This window comes from Eriocheir sinensis, chromosome 33, assembly GCF_024679095.1.
Source record: "Eriocheir sinensis breed Jianghai 21 chromosome 33, ASM2467909v1, whole genome shotgun sequence".
NCBI lineage: Eukaryota > Metazoa > Arthropoda > Malacostraca > Decapoda > Varunidae > Eriocheir > Eriocheir sinensis.
The window spans coordinates 13,351,866-13,367,453 of NC_066541.1; positions in this window are offsets into that span (position 1 = coordinate 13,351,866).

The window sequence follows — 15,588 nt, forward strand, 5'->3', positions numbered from 1 at the left end:
ACCCACCTCGCCCCGACCACAGCCATGATGCACTCCTCAACGCACCGGAGGGCTCCAGAAGGGTACTAATAACTCTGTATATACCGTAACAATCAGCCATACGAGGATAAAAACAAACAAAAAAAACAAACAATACTAAGAAGAACTAAAATGATCTTGAGAAATTTTAATAACAAACGATATAAACACTTCAAATAATATCTTCCCCTTTTTCGGGTTACTGGAACTGTATTGCAACTCCCAGCATCATAATAGAATCACACTGCTTTGGTCGACTGATTGCGTGTTATAAATGACCTGCAGTAATAATGAAGTTGTAATGGGTGCTGTATGGGCTTGACAATGTGTATAACGGTTGGCAGTTTGGGATGTATAGAGAGTGTTGATTTTTTTTTATGTGGTGGATGAAAGAAAGGGTGGAATAAACGGGCCGTGGAAAGGGGAATTAGGGGTTAAAAGGCCCGTAATTGACCCCCCCTTTCGGCCACCTCTTCGGATTCATTACAGGAGCAGCAAGTAGCGGGCTTTTTTATTATTGTTTCCTTTTTTGTGTGTGCCCTTGTGCTGTCTTCTTTGCTGTAAATAAATAAAAAATAAAAATAAAATGTGTGATGAGAGAGGGGCTAAAATGACAACTGTATTTCCGTGTCCAAGTGCCTGAGGTAAAGATTAAAGTATATAGGTAAGGACCCTTGACATGGTTCCGATAAGCTCCGGGGCATGTGCAAAGAAATACGGTCCGTTTCGAGGATGGTTGGGTAAAAAGAAATGGTTTAAGAACGACCTCCAAAAGTTTACGTTGAGGAGAGTACCTTATCAAAACTTTCGACTCCTCAGCTATTCATGAACTTTTTGCACAACAGGAAAAATAACTTATAATTACGTGGGGAGGCAGGTACGGCGAGAGAGTTCAATACACCTGGGCAGCTCCTTCCCTTACTCACCCTTCTTATTTCCGTCGTTCACTGCAGCATCCTCTCTTCCATCTCCGTTTCCCTCCCTCTCCTTCCTTCTTCCATCATGTCTTTCATCGCATCATAGTTTTCCTCTTCCTCTCTTCTTTCCTTCCTCGCCCTTCTTTTAGTCATCCAGCATCTTCTCACCCATCTCCGTTTTCATCCTACTCTCCCTCTTCTTCGTCATCATTCTGCTTCTCTCCCTCACCCAGCATCACCGCCTCCTTCTTCCCCTCTTCCTTCTCTCTTCTTTCCTTTTTCACTCTTCTCTCCCTTAGCTAGCATCCTTTATCCTCTCCTTCACCCAGCATCACTGTATCACTCTTCATCTCTTGTTATTTTCTTTCCTTCTTCACCGTCTGTCATCCTCTCCCACTCCCCCTCTCGCCATGTTCTTTTCCTCACTCCTCTTCCTCCTCTTCTTCCTCTCTCCCATCATCTCTCCTTGCCTCCTTCTCTCTCTCACACCTAACATCCTTTATCTTCTCCCACTCCTTCTCCCTCCATGTTCTTTTCTTTACCCTTCTCCTCTTCCTCACCAACAACTGTCCCTTTTTCTTCCTCTCTCCCTTTCTCCTTCCCGTCATCTCCTGCCTCGTTCTCCTCTCTCGCACCTAACATCCTTTATCCTCTTCCACTCCCTCTCCCTCCATGTTCTTTTCCTTACCCTTCTCCTCCGCTTCCTCACCTAGCAACTCTCCCTCCTACTTCTTCCTCTCTCCCTCTCTCCTTCCCGTCATCTCCCTCCGCCTCTCGTGCCGGGCATACAAAATATATTCATGATAGCGCGCCTCTTCCCAGCGTGAAAGATTGCATGTGAGGTCGACAGTGATTGATGGTACATTACGTTATCACCGCTGTCAATGCTTTTTACTTCGACTTCTTTTTTCTGTCTTCCCTTTTGTCTCTTACGGAAGAAGGAAACGCTGCAGGAGAGTACAGCGTAAGACTCCCCCTTAAAAGAACGAGCTATGTGTCGTGGTTTATCGCGGTGAAGAGCCAGCCAGAGAGAGAGAGAGAGAAAAGAAGTAAGGGAACTCACCTGACGCATAATCTCCCCAACCACCAGAATTACCTGCCCGTGCCGATGCGTCTCTGTCTCTCACCTGAACCCAGACATCTCATTATGCAATTAGAATCTTCAAATGATATCACCGGCATGCAAATGAAGACCTTACCTGACCAAACCCTCAAAACGGCTTGGCAGGGACTAAAGCGGAGGTTGTTGATGCGAAGGAAGGAGGGGAATGGAGGGGAAGACGTAGAAACGAGGAATCCCGTGAAGGCGAAGAAAGACGAGAGATATAAAGGAATTGAAGAACTCCATATTTCAAAAGCGAAGAACTAGGGAAGACAAAGGGGAGGAAAAGGAGACAAGCGAGGGACGAAATCCGAAAAGATTAAGACCCAAGACAAGAAACAAAGGAGAATCGCATGATAAAGGAAAGGGAAGAGAGAGTGAAGCAAGGAACAGACAAAAGAAGGGGAGAAAGAAGGGAAAGAAAAGAACGAGAAAACGCAATGGAAAATCCGCACGAAGATGAAGACTAGGGAGGAGGAAGGAGATGAAAAACGGTATGGGAGAGGAAAGAAAGAGTGCGAGAAAAAGGGAAGAGCAGTGAGGGGAGTGAGAGAAAGACACACGAGACTCGGGTTGAGCAGCGGAGGAGTGACGTGGGTGGAGGGGAGGACGTGAGAGAAAAATGACCTGGGCGAGGGAAGAAGGGAGGAGGGATTGAGGGAAGGAAGGCAAGAGGGATGGAGGTGAAGGAAGGGAATAGGGATGGAGGGAAGCAAGGGAGAGAGGTGGAGGAAAGGAAGAGAGAAGGTATGAAGGGAAGGAAGAGAGGAAGGATGAAGGGAAGGAAGGGAAGAAGGAAGGAGAGAGAGAGAGAGAGAGAGAGAGAGAGAGAGAGAGAGAGACAGAGAGAGAGAGAGAGAGAGAGAGAGAGAGAGAGAGAGAGAGAGAGAGAGAGAGAGAGAGAGAGAGAGAGAGAGTGTTGACGGAAGCAAATTGAAGCCCTTTAAGTACACACATTATCAGGATCGCAAACTTTCATTGAACAAACCAGATCACTTCGAAGTTAAACGGAATGTTTCTGATTATTTTCTCTCTCTCTCTCTCTCTCTCTCTCTCTCTCTCTCTCTCGCCATTTAACCCTTCTGTAGCTGACATATTTCCTTCCTCCTCAATTTTCTTATATTTTTATTTTCTGTTCTCACTCTCCACTTTGTTTCATTCGCTCTGGAAAACTCTTGCAATCTACCTTAACCCTTTCTCTCTCTCTCTCTCTCTCTCTCTCTCTCTCTCTCTCTCTCTCTCTCTCTCTCTCTCTCTCTCTCCCCCCCCCTCATCGCGAAAGACAAAGCACTCCTCTTAGCCCAAACCCTTGACCATCCCGCTATTACTAAGGCGTCTTAACCAGCCAAGATAACACGCGGCATAAGGCAGTGTTTGTCCAGTGCGGGGAAGGGAGAGGGAGAGCCGTAGGGAAAGGCAGAGGGAGTAGATAGAGAGGTAGGGGGAGGTAGAGAGAAAGAGGAGGAGGAGGAAGAGAGATAGGGAAAGGGAGGAGGGTAGATCATTAGGGAGAGGTAGAGAGAGGGAGAGAGGTAGAGAGGTAGAGAGAGGTAGTGTTTGGCGTGGGAGCTACAGTACAGGATATAATTTAATGTATAGTGGATTGAGCGAAGGGGTGAAGTAGATGAGAGAGAGAGAGAGAGAGAGAGAGAGAGAGAGAGAGAGAGGGAGAGGGAGAGGGAGGAGGTAGAGAGGTAGGGAAAGGTAGAGAGAGGTAGGGTTTGGCGTGAGAGTTACTGTACAGGATAGAATTTAATGTATGGTGGATATGGCGGGAGTGATGATCGGAGAGAGAGAGAGAGAGAGAGAGAGAGAGAGAGAGAGAGAGAGAGAGAGAGAGAGAGAGAGAGAGAGAGAGAGGTGGGTGGAGAATGAGGACTAGGCATATAGGGTTATACGTGTAATGAGATGCGCTTGGATGGAATGACGATTAGGCGGAAAAGTCGGAGCTGATAAGATTGTGACGGGAGCGGGAGAGCGAAAGTGAACGAAAAATAGAAGGAAGATAAAGACATGTAGAAAAGGAATGGAAGAGGAAAAGATAGGAACAAAGAAGAGAGGGATAATAAAGGCATTAAAAAAAAGGATTAGAAGAGCGAAAGAGAACGGAAAGTAGGAGAAAATTAGAGGTATGTAAAAAAGGAATGAATGAGGAAAAATGCAAGAACAGTATATTAGAAGACAGAAAGGAAAGATAATTACATGAAGTATGAAGAGAGCAGGAAAATGGGTAAGTAAAGAGAGGAAGATGAAGGGAAAAGACGATGGGAAATGAGAGTAGGGAGACAGAAAACTAAAAAAATGGAAGGAAAATAAAGACATGAAAGAAATTAACACAGAAAAGGTGAGTTCAATAAGTTAGAAGACAGAAAGAGAAAATAATTTGACTAAGGATGAAGGGGCCACGAAAAAGGGTAAGGAAAGGGATGAAAACTATGGGAAAAGATGACGGAAAATGAGTAGGGGGAGACAGCGAATTATGGATGATTGAGCAGGATCGAGATTAATAGAATGGAAGACACAGGGCGGGAGCTGGTTTGAAGATGAGGGAAGAGGGAAAAAATAAGGGCAGGAAGGAAGGTGAGGGCGGCGTGGAGGGCCATTTAGGGTGAGGGCGGGGTAGCGAGGGGTGACAGGAACACATGGCAGGCCGCGGGGTGACGGGGTGTGGGCGTGGAGGGGAATCAAGAGGTAATTAAGACCCTTGATTGAGTCTTAACCGAACGTGAACATCGGTGAAGATTTCCTCCTGTGTCTTGTCCGTTCGGGTGGAGTTTGGAGTGCTTCGGTTTGTTGGTCTGTAGGTATCCCATTTTTTATTTTATCTCTTATCTCTCCCTCACAGATCTGGTTAAAGGGTCTCGAGGTTCTCCATATCTCATTCTCTCTGTCCTCTGTCTCTCTCTTTCTCTCAGATTTGGGTAAGGTGTCTGAAATCAATATTGCAAGTTTGCTCTGATGTTTATTTATGTGTAAGAAGGAGACAAGTTGTGTGACAAATAAAAATAGTAAGTTTGTTCTAAAGATAATTTATGGGTGAAAAATAAACAAAAATTAATTGCTTTTCTATTTGTAAAGACGACTTTGTGTTGTGTTGGTATATATGATTAGTCTGAACCGTTTTTTCATCACACTCTTTCACTTACAATCATATTCTTTCGTGCACTTTTATGTTGTTCTTGTAATATTTTTGTCCATTTGTAAATTAGTTTTTTTTTCTCTCTCTGATATCTTAAGTTATTTCAATACGTGAATATTTTTCCATGAAGTCAACAGTAGCAGAACAGTCGCGCGTTGTGTTGTTAAAATCATGAAGGTGGATATTTTTATTATCTATCATGTTTCTTATATTCTCATCTCTCATTTTCATATCCTTTCCTTAGCAGTCTTCTAAAATCTCCTAAGCCTGGAGCATCTCTTCCATAGATTTATTGTTTTACTCGGGGAAAAAATACAAATCATTCGGCAAGGAAAAGATTGACAGCTGTATCGTTACCCCTGAACGTGTCCCCCTGGCGGCCGATCAGTGTGTCAACCATCGACAAGTTTGCCGTAACGAGACCGATAACTCACATTAATTACCCTGAATGAAGCCATTAGTATATTTGTCAAATGAATTACGGGATTATCGAGTTGCAAGCAGGAAGGAGTGATATACGAGGCGAAGAACCGAGGCGAAATGACACGCTGACTGTCCCGCCGAGAACATATATTTTTCATGCGTCATATTCTGCTGGAAATATAATGCAATTGTGCTGTTTCCAAAAAAGGGGAGAATCACCTCTTTTAAATCACGGCCGAGCGCGATATATTTCATTTTCGTGCCGTGCTGGTGGAAGAGCGTCCGGCTTTAGGGAAGTTTGAGTGGGCGCTAAACAGTGGCGGTGTGGAGTGAAAAATGGATTTGTATTGGTGTTATCTATCCGTGAGGCGGGTGTTGCGCCGTGATCTTGTGTTCCTGTAATGGGTAAACACGAATTGGGGGATCAGGTGACGTTGTAGAGTGTTTTTTCTACGGCACTGGAAACAGATCAGGGGCATAAAAAAGAGTATAGAACAAGTGGCCAGAAGAGGGTCAGTTAATGTCTTAGTGTTTCTTCATAACTTGTTTTGTGTTTTGATGTGTTGCTGTAATAAATTAATCGCAAAAGGGGCGTCAGTTGTATCGTTGTCGAGTGAGAATCAATGTTATAGTGTTTCCATGAGTTGATTGTCTGCTGATTTTGTGTTGTAATGGATTAACACAAGAGGTGAGCCAAGTGATGATTTATAGTGACAATCAATGCATTACTTTGTTTCCATTAGTGCCTTCCTTGTGTTGCTGTAATATATAAACAGAAGAAGGGCATCAGGTGTTTCGTGAAGTATTAATGTGCTTCCATGAATTGCTTTGTGCCATGGTCTTGTGTTGCTGTAATGAATGAACGCGTCAGGTGCATCAGGGGGCACTCAGGTAACTAAATGAATGTGCCAATGGAGGGACGTACGAGTGTAATAAAAGTAGTTGTTAATATTAATGGCCTTAAGAGCCAGTTAAATTACATGCGTTGCCCATTTTGGTATTATTTTGATGCATTTATAAAGAATACATGATTAGATAGTTAAGTAAAAAGGGTTATAAATATAGAAAACGAAATCACCCTCCTCCGATTAGATAAAGATAAAATTATTCCTGCTTTCATTTTTTTTTCATTCTTTCTCTTACTTCTTTATTTGTTTCTCTCATCTCTCATCTTTCTCCTACATCGTTATTTGCTTCTCTTGTCTCTTAACTCTCTTTCTCCTTTCCCATTTATCTCACAGTTTCCCCTTTTATCACTTTTTTCGCTTTAAACAAGAGACAAAATTATACCATCTTCCTATTTCATTCATTCATTCATACATTAATTCATTTAGATTATTTATTTTACTTTGTTGTATTATATTCTACAATCTCTTAGCTCACCTTCACTTCCCTCATTTACCTTACAATTTCCCTCTTCATTAATTTTCTCCCTTTAAAGCAAAAAATAAAATCATCCTGTCTTTCTGTTTCATTCATTTCATTCAGACATTCATTTTCCTCTCATATCTTACCACCACTGCACCCCACTTTATTTTTATCTCTCAACTCCTCCTCTTTTTACACATCAACACCAGAATAGCGGGGAAGGAGAAGAGGGAGAGGGTGGGAGAGGAGGGAGGGAGGGAGCAGAGACCTCACCCCATCCCCATCCTATATTTTTAAAAGTCTCCATCTCTTACTCCCACTCCCCTCTCCTTTTTTCACCCAATTTAGCCTTTCACTCTTTTGCTGATGCATGAGTAGCCGGGAAAAGGGGTTTATTTGTGAGCATGAGAGAGAGAGAGAGAGAGAGAGAGAGAGAGAGAGAGAGAGAGAGAGAGAGAGAGAGAGAGAGAGAGAGAGAGAGAGAGAGAGAGAGAGAGAGAGAGAGAGAGAGGTAAGAATCGGAAACTATATCTCATCTACATATCTTATTTTTCACATTTTTCTCATCCCTAACTTTTACTTCTCCATTTCCCTGCCTAATTTCCCTGCCTAATTTCCCTCTTTCGCCCCTCTCCTTTCCCCCCACTGACGCAAGAGTACTAGTTTTAGGAAAAGGTATATATGGAGGGGATGGAAATAGCGACCACACCTTAAGTACATATTTTTTCTCATTTTCTCATATCATACAAACCCATTTACACGAGTGACGCAAGAGTGTGTGTGTGAATGTGTGTGTGTGGGGGTGGGTGGGTGGGTGTGAGAGAGGGAGAGAGACAGAAAGAGAAAGGGAGAGAGAGGAAAGGAGACCAGGAACCACACCCAACTCAACTCACCCAACACCACTAACATCTACCACATAACCCACCCAACACTTACCTCCTTCTACCACCATCTACCACTAACCAACCTACCCACCTTCCACCACCCACCCACACGCACACCTCCTTAACCTGAGCCGCGATACATTATACATGAGTAAGATCGCAACGGGAAGGCGTGGATGAGACTGTACCGCCGCCCGCCTTAAACATTCACTTTACTTCACAGATCCACTCAGGAGTCAATAGATTATGGACTTCGGGAGTGGTCGCGGGAATACGGTGTTTGTTGTTTGTTATCATTATTAAATCGACGTTTGTTTTGTTTGTTTGTGTTTAGGTTGGGTTTGTGTGTGTTTGGATGTGTGTGTGCGATTGTGTGTGTGTGTGTGTGTGTGTGTGTGTGTGTGTGTGTGTGTGTGTGTGTGTGTGTGTTTCATGTGCTATACCTAAACACACACACACACACACACACACACACACACACACACACACACACACATACAGAAATCCACCACCACTTCGTCAGAAAAAAAAGTAAAATCCTCTTAGTGGGCTTTCACTGTTAACGCAGGTCTGGAAGAAGGAGAAGGAGGAGGAAGAGGAGGAGGAGGAGGAGGAGGAGGAGGAGGAGGAGGAGGAGGAGGAGGAGGAAAAGGAGGAGGAGGAGAGGAAGGTACTCTGTGTTTCTCCCTCAGATGATCATTTAGGTAAGGGAAAGTGGCGTGACTTGTGATCTTATGACTCTTACTTCATTTCTGGTGTTTTATTTTCTCTTCTATTTGTTTTACCTTTCATTTTCTCTTTTTTTGGGGGAGCTCTTTGGGATTTACCGGAAGCTCAACTATTTTTTTCAGCATTTTCTTTACTCTCACTTTTCTCTGCACGTCACATGTTTGCTTTCCTTGTAACGTTTTTCTTTTCTTTTTTCGCTTTCGCTTCCTGCAAGATATTTATTTTCCTCCTTTTACAGTATTTTTATTTTTTTCCTTCCTCTTCCTCGCAACTTTTCTACATGTTCCGGCTGTGTCCTTTCGGCTTTACTCTCTCAAAGGACTTTTTTCAACGCTCTCTCTCTCTCTCTCTCTCTCTCTCTCTCTCTCTCTCATCATCTCAGTTAATAAGTCAGAAGTCGTTTATTTATTTATATTCTCTAATCATAGTTATACATTTAATTAAAGTCACAAGATAATATTCAATTGGTCTTGTTAACACGTGGGAGCAATTATGAAGTGATGAACGACTTTTTCTCTCTGACTCCGTAATTGAAGGGTAAGAGAAAATGGGATGGGGATTAATGGGTCACTCAGCGCCAGAAATGATACCTCCGCTAATGGTTACGTCCCCTTAATGGGCTTGAGAGGAGGGATCCCACCCACCCCCCCCCTAGCCATATAAAGGTGTCGGGACAATCGTGTGGAAAGTGGCGCTGCACCTTATGACTCTATTTTAGGGTTGTTGTTTTTTTTCTTTTTTTTATTATTTCCTTTTTTTTTTTCCTTTATTTTCCATCTATTCTTCTTGTTTTTTTGTTTTTTTGGCCTTCCGGTGTGCGAAGTGACACTGTGCCTTATGCTTTTACATCCTCGTTATTTCTTTCTTTATTATTTATGTTTTTTGGGGGGGTTTATTTTTCATCCTTTTTTCTTATTTTTCTTGCGTTTGGTTAGCAAAATCCATGCCCAATGTCTTTTTTTTCTTTTCTCTCTCTCTCTCTCTCTCTCTCTCTCTCTCTCTCTCTCTCTCTCTCTCTCTCTCTCGTCCCCACTAACATCAGACATCCTTTTAGGGGAATGAAATATGCATTGAACTTAAATACATGACGGGCCTTCGGGTGTGTGTGTGTGTGTGTGTGTGTGTGTGTGTGTGTGTGTGCGTGTGTGTGTGTGTGTGTGTGTGTGTGTGTGTGTGTGTGTGTGCGTGTGCGTCTCTTCTACCACAAACACAAACAACAGCAAAACAAACAACATTCTTCATCCACAATAAACAAACGTATCAGGGCAATAAATCAAAACTTCCTTTCATCCCCTTCTTCTTCTCCCGCCGCTGCTCCTTCCTCCATTTCCTTTTCCTCCTTTCCCCTTCAAGTCTATAATCATTTTCATTTCTGTCGTGGAGGAAGAGGAGACGAGACGAACCCGCGCGGAACCACCAACCACCACAGCCTCTTAACTTGCCTGAATAAAGTTCCTCGCGCGCCGTCTGTAAGCCACGCCAGACCCATGCACGATCCCTGGGCTTGGCTTGGGATGAGGCGACGTTTGTATGTGGCTTTGTGTTTACGAGGGAGGCGAGGGGAGGAGGAAGAGGAGGAGGCGGTGGCGGCGGGTCTGGTGTGTGTTAAATGTTGAGGAAAAGATGGGATTCCGTTTTGGTTTTGTGGATTTGGGAGGCAACGTGAATGCATTGCCTAGTAGCTCCGATTCTGTGTTTGAGGGGAAGAGGGGAAGGATCTTTGTGTCTATGTGTCTGTGTGTCTGTATTCAATTATATTTCACTCCAAACAAAAATATGACAAAAAAAGGGAAAGATATAAGGTAAAGTAAAACTGCGTGTTTAATAAAAAGAGGGGAAGGATCTTTGTGTCTGTGTGTTTGTCTGTATTCAGTTATATTTCACGCAAACAGAAATATGACAAATGAAGGGAAAGATATAAGGTAAAGTAAAACTGCATGTGGAATAAAAAGGATCAATAAATATAGGAGAATTTGCACGTATAAATCAGTCTTAATTATGATCACACAAGCAGAACTATGACAAAAAAAAGTAAAAAAAAAATGATGATACAGTATAATTACATGTGGAAAAAGAATAATATCAATTCCTAAGGGAAGTATATGCCCCGTTCAAATTTGCCTTTACCATGATCACACATACAAAAAAAATAGTAAAAAGAAAGTAAAAAAAAAAATTTGAAGATAAGGTAAAACTGCACATTGTTGATTGGAAAATGTTCATCTGTATTCAGTCTTACAGATGCCCGTAGAAAAAAAAAGAAAATAAAGAAAGAAAAGTACATTGACGTTGAAATAAGCCTTTACCATGATCACAGAAACAGAAATAAGCAAACAAGAAAAAAAAATGTGAAGATTAAGTAAAAATGCCAAATGCTAAAAAATCTCATTACATTTTAATCACCGTGAAAACGTGTAAAAATCCCTGAAGATGAATTGCTTAAGAGGCGCGTGGAGTGTGTAGCTTGAAGAGGGGGAGAGGAAAGACATCTTGTTAGGAGTAGCTTAAGATGTAGCGGATAAAGAAGAAACGCTTTAAAATGTGGGAAAGTGTTAATGTGAGAGAGTAAGGAAGTGAATGGTGAAAATCTTAAAAGGCTTCGTGCATTAGAATAAGCTTCTGACATGGGGGGGGGGGTAGAGAGAGAGAGAGAGAGAGAGAGAGAGAGAGAGAGAGAAAGGCGGGGATCAGATTAAAAATGAAAAGAAAAGATAATGCATTCATTCCCCATTGTCCACACACACACACACACACACACACACACACACACACACACACACACACACACACACACGCACACACACCCTCGAGGCCTTCCTTCTTCCCCCCACAACAACACTCACTGACCGAGGCGTTTGATAGGCGGCGATTAGCTCGTGTTATCGCCAAAGAATTTCCAATCCCTGCACCGCGGTCGCTCGAACGGCCGCCCGACGCAACAAAAACTTCAAAGGCGAGTCGCTAATCGTGAGAATATTTCCTCCTTAAGCGCTCCATTGTGGCGAAAAAGGAAAATAAAGAGAAAAATGTGAGTGGGTTGAGGTTAAGGGAAAGGGAAGAATATGGAGAGAGGAGAAGAGAATGATGGTTGGGGAAGAGGAGGGTATAGGAAAAGAAAGAATATTTAGAGAAGGGAAGGAAATGGTGAATTGGGGGAGGGAAAAAGAGAGAACAGGTTAGGAAAAAAAAGAAGAGGGAGAGAAGGGAAGAATATTGTGTATGAAGGAGGGAGAATATTTAGAGAAGGGAAGGAAATGGTGAAGTGGGGGAGGGAAGAAGAGAGAACAGGTTAGGAAAAGAAAGAAGAGGGAGAGAAAAGGGAAGAAAATGGTGTATGGAGAAAGGAAGAAGATGCAAGAAGAAGAGGAGGTTAGGAAAAGGGAGAATATTGAGATAAGGGAAGGGAATGGTGATGGGAGGAGGAGGGAAGAGGGAGGAGGGAGAAAGAGGTAGGAAGGGGAGGTTGAGGAGAAAAATTGCACCTTGGTTCGATGAAATTAAGGTGTGGAGGTGCAATTCTTACCTGTGTGTTACCTGACTTGATTGCTAGTGGGCTGTAGGGGCTGAATATTGTAATCAGGCTTGTTTAGAAGATAAAGGTGATTGGTCTGAAGAAAAGGGAAGAGGAGGGAAGGGTTTGAGGGCATTGTATACGTATATTTGTGTATATAAGAGAGAGAGAGAGAGAGAGAGAGAGAGAGAGAGAGAGAGAGAGAGAGAGAGAGAGAGAGAGAGAGAGAGAGAGAGAGAGAGACGTATAATTACATCCCCGTGTCGGTCATTAGGGTGGAGGTACCTTGCGCCAAGCCCGTTTGAGTCCTCCCTTCACTTTCACGTCACTTTCATTAACATACTCACTTTCCCGCCGTCGCCATCTTGTTCCGTCTCTCTCCCTCTTATCTGTGAGGCTAATCCCGTATCGTGTCTATCTCTAAATGAGGTAATGATATGTCTAAACTTCGTCTTCCCTCTCTTTACCTCTCTCCCTTACTCTTTCTTTCCATCAACCATCTTTTTTTATCTCTCTTTCTTTATTTCTTTTCCTCGGTCATTGTCCTCATCTTCCTTTTAATCGTTTCTTCATTTTCTCTTCTCTTCCTCTCCTCTAAGTCTTTTTTTTCCTTCTTTATCCTTTAATTTTCTCTTTTTCATTTTTCTCTCATTTCCCTCTTCGATTTTTTTCATCTTTCTTTTCATTCCATTCTCCCTCACTCTCTTCCTTTCTCTTTTCCTTCATTTATCCTCCCTCTCTTTACTTCTTTCCCTTCTTCTCCTCATTATCCTCCTCGCTTTCTTTCATCTTTCATTTCATTCCATCGTCTCCCACTCTCTTCCTTTCTCTTTTCCTTCCTTTATGCTCCCTCTCTTAACCTCTCTCCCTTCTCCTCTTCTTTTACTAAACACTCTTTTTATCTCCCTTTCTTTCTTTTCTTCATCAGTAACTTCCTCTTTCTTCTCTTCCTTACTTTATATTTTCTCATTTCTTTCTTTAAACCTTTCTTCTTTCCCTCTTCCATTCATTAATCTTTTTCCCTTTTTTCTCTCCTTCCTCTTTTCCTTTGTTCCTTTCTCTCCTTCCATCGTCCCTCCTTCTCTTTCTTCCTCTTTTCCTTAGTTCCTTTCTCTCCTTCCATCGTCTCTCCTTCTCTTTCTTCCTCTTTTTCCCTCCTTTATCCGCCTCTTTCTCTCCTTCCTTTTTGTACCACCTCATCTTTTTCTCTGCCCCCTCCTGCAACCTTTATTATCGTTCATCATAACATAATGACTTTGATCTTCCGCTCTTTCTCCTCCGCCTCCTCCTTCCTCCGCCTTTCCCTCCACCTTCTCCTTTCACATTCCTCCACACTGATTCCACCACCTCCATTTTATCAGCCCATTCTTTTCCACTTCTTTCTTTTATCCACATTACCTCGATGTACCGTTCCTTCTCTTCTCCTTCACCTCCTCATCCTTTTGCTTCTTCCATGTTCCTTCTAACTCATTCAAGCAACTCTTCCGTATCCATTCCATACTGCTCTACTCCACCATGCTTTCTTCCACATCTCCTCATCTCCACATTTCCATGGCGTCCAATCTCCATACTTTTTGAGTGTTAGCGTCTGTGAGAAAAAGATACCATAAGGCGTTAGTCAAAGGTTGTGTTTGGGTCACTCGCTGTTTATATTATGAGCCATGTGTGAAAGTAGGGGTAAGGAATTTGATTTTCTATATCGTTGGTCAAATGTTCTTTTTTGTGTGTATTTTTGGGTTTCCATGTTAAGTTAATTTGTTCCTATTTTTTTTTCTATTTCGTGTTTCCTCCTCGGTGAATGTTATTACAAGGGATCTTTTGAGGTCATTTGCGTGGTCAGGGATGTAATTTTCCTCGTATGTTATGTATGTAAAAAAGTTTAGGTGTACTCTCTCCCCACCCCGTTTCTCATCTTCCTTCCTTCCTCTCTCCCTTCATAATGTATATATCTCTCTCTCTCCTCCTCCTCTACCTCCTATCCCTCCCTTCATTGCTCTCTACCCTTTCTCCCTCCTTCTTCCGTCTCTTCACCTTGCATTCTCATATCTCTTTCTTCATCCCTCCTTCCTCTCCACCTCTTCTTCTCATCTCATCCCCATCCCTCCATCATCAGCATCTTCTTTCCTTCTTCCTCTCTCCCCACTCCGCGTCTCTCCCTCTTTACCTTCTCCTATCCCTCTTTTTCTCCCTTTTTTCATTCCTCCTTCTCCACCTTTTCATCTCCTCATCCCATCCCTCCATCTTTAGCATCCCTCTTTTCATCTCAGCATCTCCTCCCTCCATCCCTCCCCCCTCTCCGCGTCTCTCCCTCATTACCTTCTTCCCTCCATCACTCCTCCCCTTCCTCCCTGCACGAACTGCCTTGGGTCCTTACTACGAGGCGTGTCTGTCGTGCCGTACTGGTCTGGAGGTGGAGGGAGGAAGGGGTGAAGGGGTAGGGAAGGGGGGTGGAGGTACTAAAGGTATGGGAGGAGCTGGTGAGGGAGGGGGAGGGGCGGAGGGAGGGAGGGAACAGCGTGAGGGAGGAAAGGTTCTCTCCGACGTTAATGTGAAGGTTGGAGGAAAGGTCGAGAGAGAGAGAGAGAGAGAGAGAGAGAGAGAGAGAGAGAGAGAGAGAGAGAGAGAGAGAGAGAGAGAGAGAGAGAGAGAGAGAGAGAGAGAGAGAGAGAGAGAGAGAGAGAGGACTAAAAGAAAAAAATATGTACGTATGAAAAAAAAAAATCAGAGGTAAATGTCCGCGAGTGAAAAAAAAGTAAAATGGAAGAGAAAAAAAGAAAAAGAAAAATGGAATGTGCGGCAAAAGGGTAAACACACACACACACACACACACACACATACACACACACATACACACACGGACAGACCACGACAGCACCTAAAAAAAAATTATCACACAAAAAGAGAGAGAGAGAGAGAGAGAGAGAGAGAGAGAGAGAGAGAGAGAGAGAGACCCACCATAACACAGCATCATCAATAAGAAAAAAAAAAAGCCCTTTGGTCCACAACGAGAGAGAATAATTCAGCGACCACAAGAGGGCGCCGTCTGCATAAATACGTTACAACAGTAATATATGAATTCCGAGACTGACAAAAGCCGGCTGGACGCACAAAAGCCGAGGCTGAGGAAAGGGAGAGCTTAATACCTTGGCCTTCCTCTCCCTCGCAGCCTCCAGGATTTTCTCTCTCTCTCTCTCTCTCTCTCTCTCTCTCTCTCTCTCTCTCTCTCTCTCTCTCACACAGGTGTAGCATCAGTCACCTGTATCCCTTTCTCTTTCTCCTTCTCTACCTACCTGGATTTTTTCTCTTCACTATTTTTTTTTATTATCCTGTTTCTCCTTTTTTTTCTTCGTTGTTTGTTGCTGGGTCTATTCAGTGCAGCCTCCTCTCTTTGTTTTTCCATGTTATTCAGTTAGCTTCTTTTGTTTCCTAATCTGGCCGCTGTGAGTTCCGGTTTCTATTCACGTTGCAAACTCACTTTTTTTTTCCTGCAATTTTAA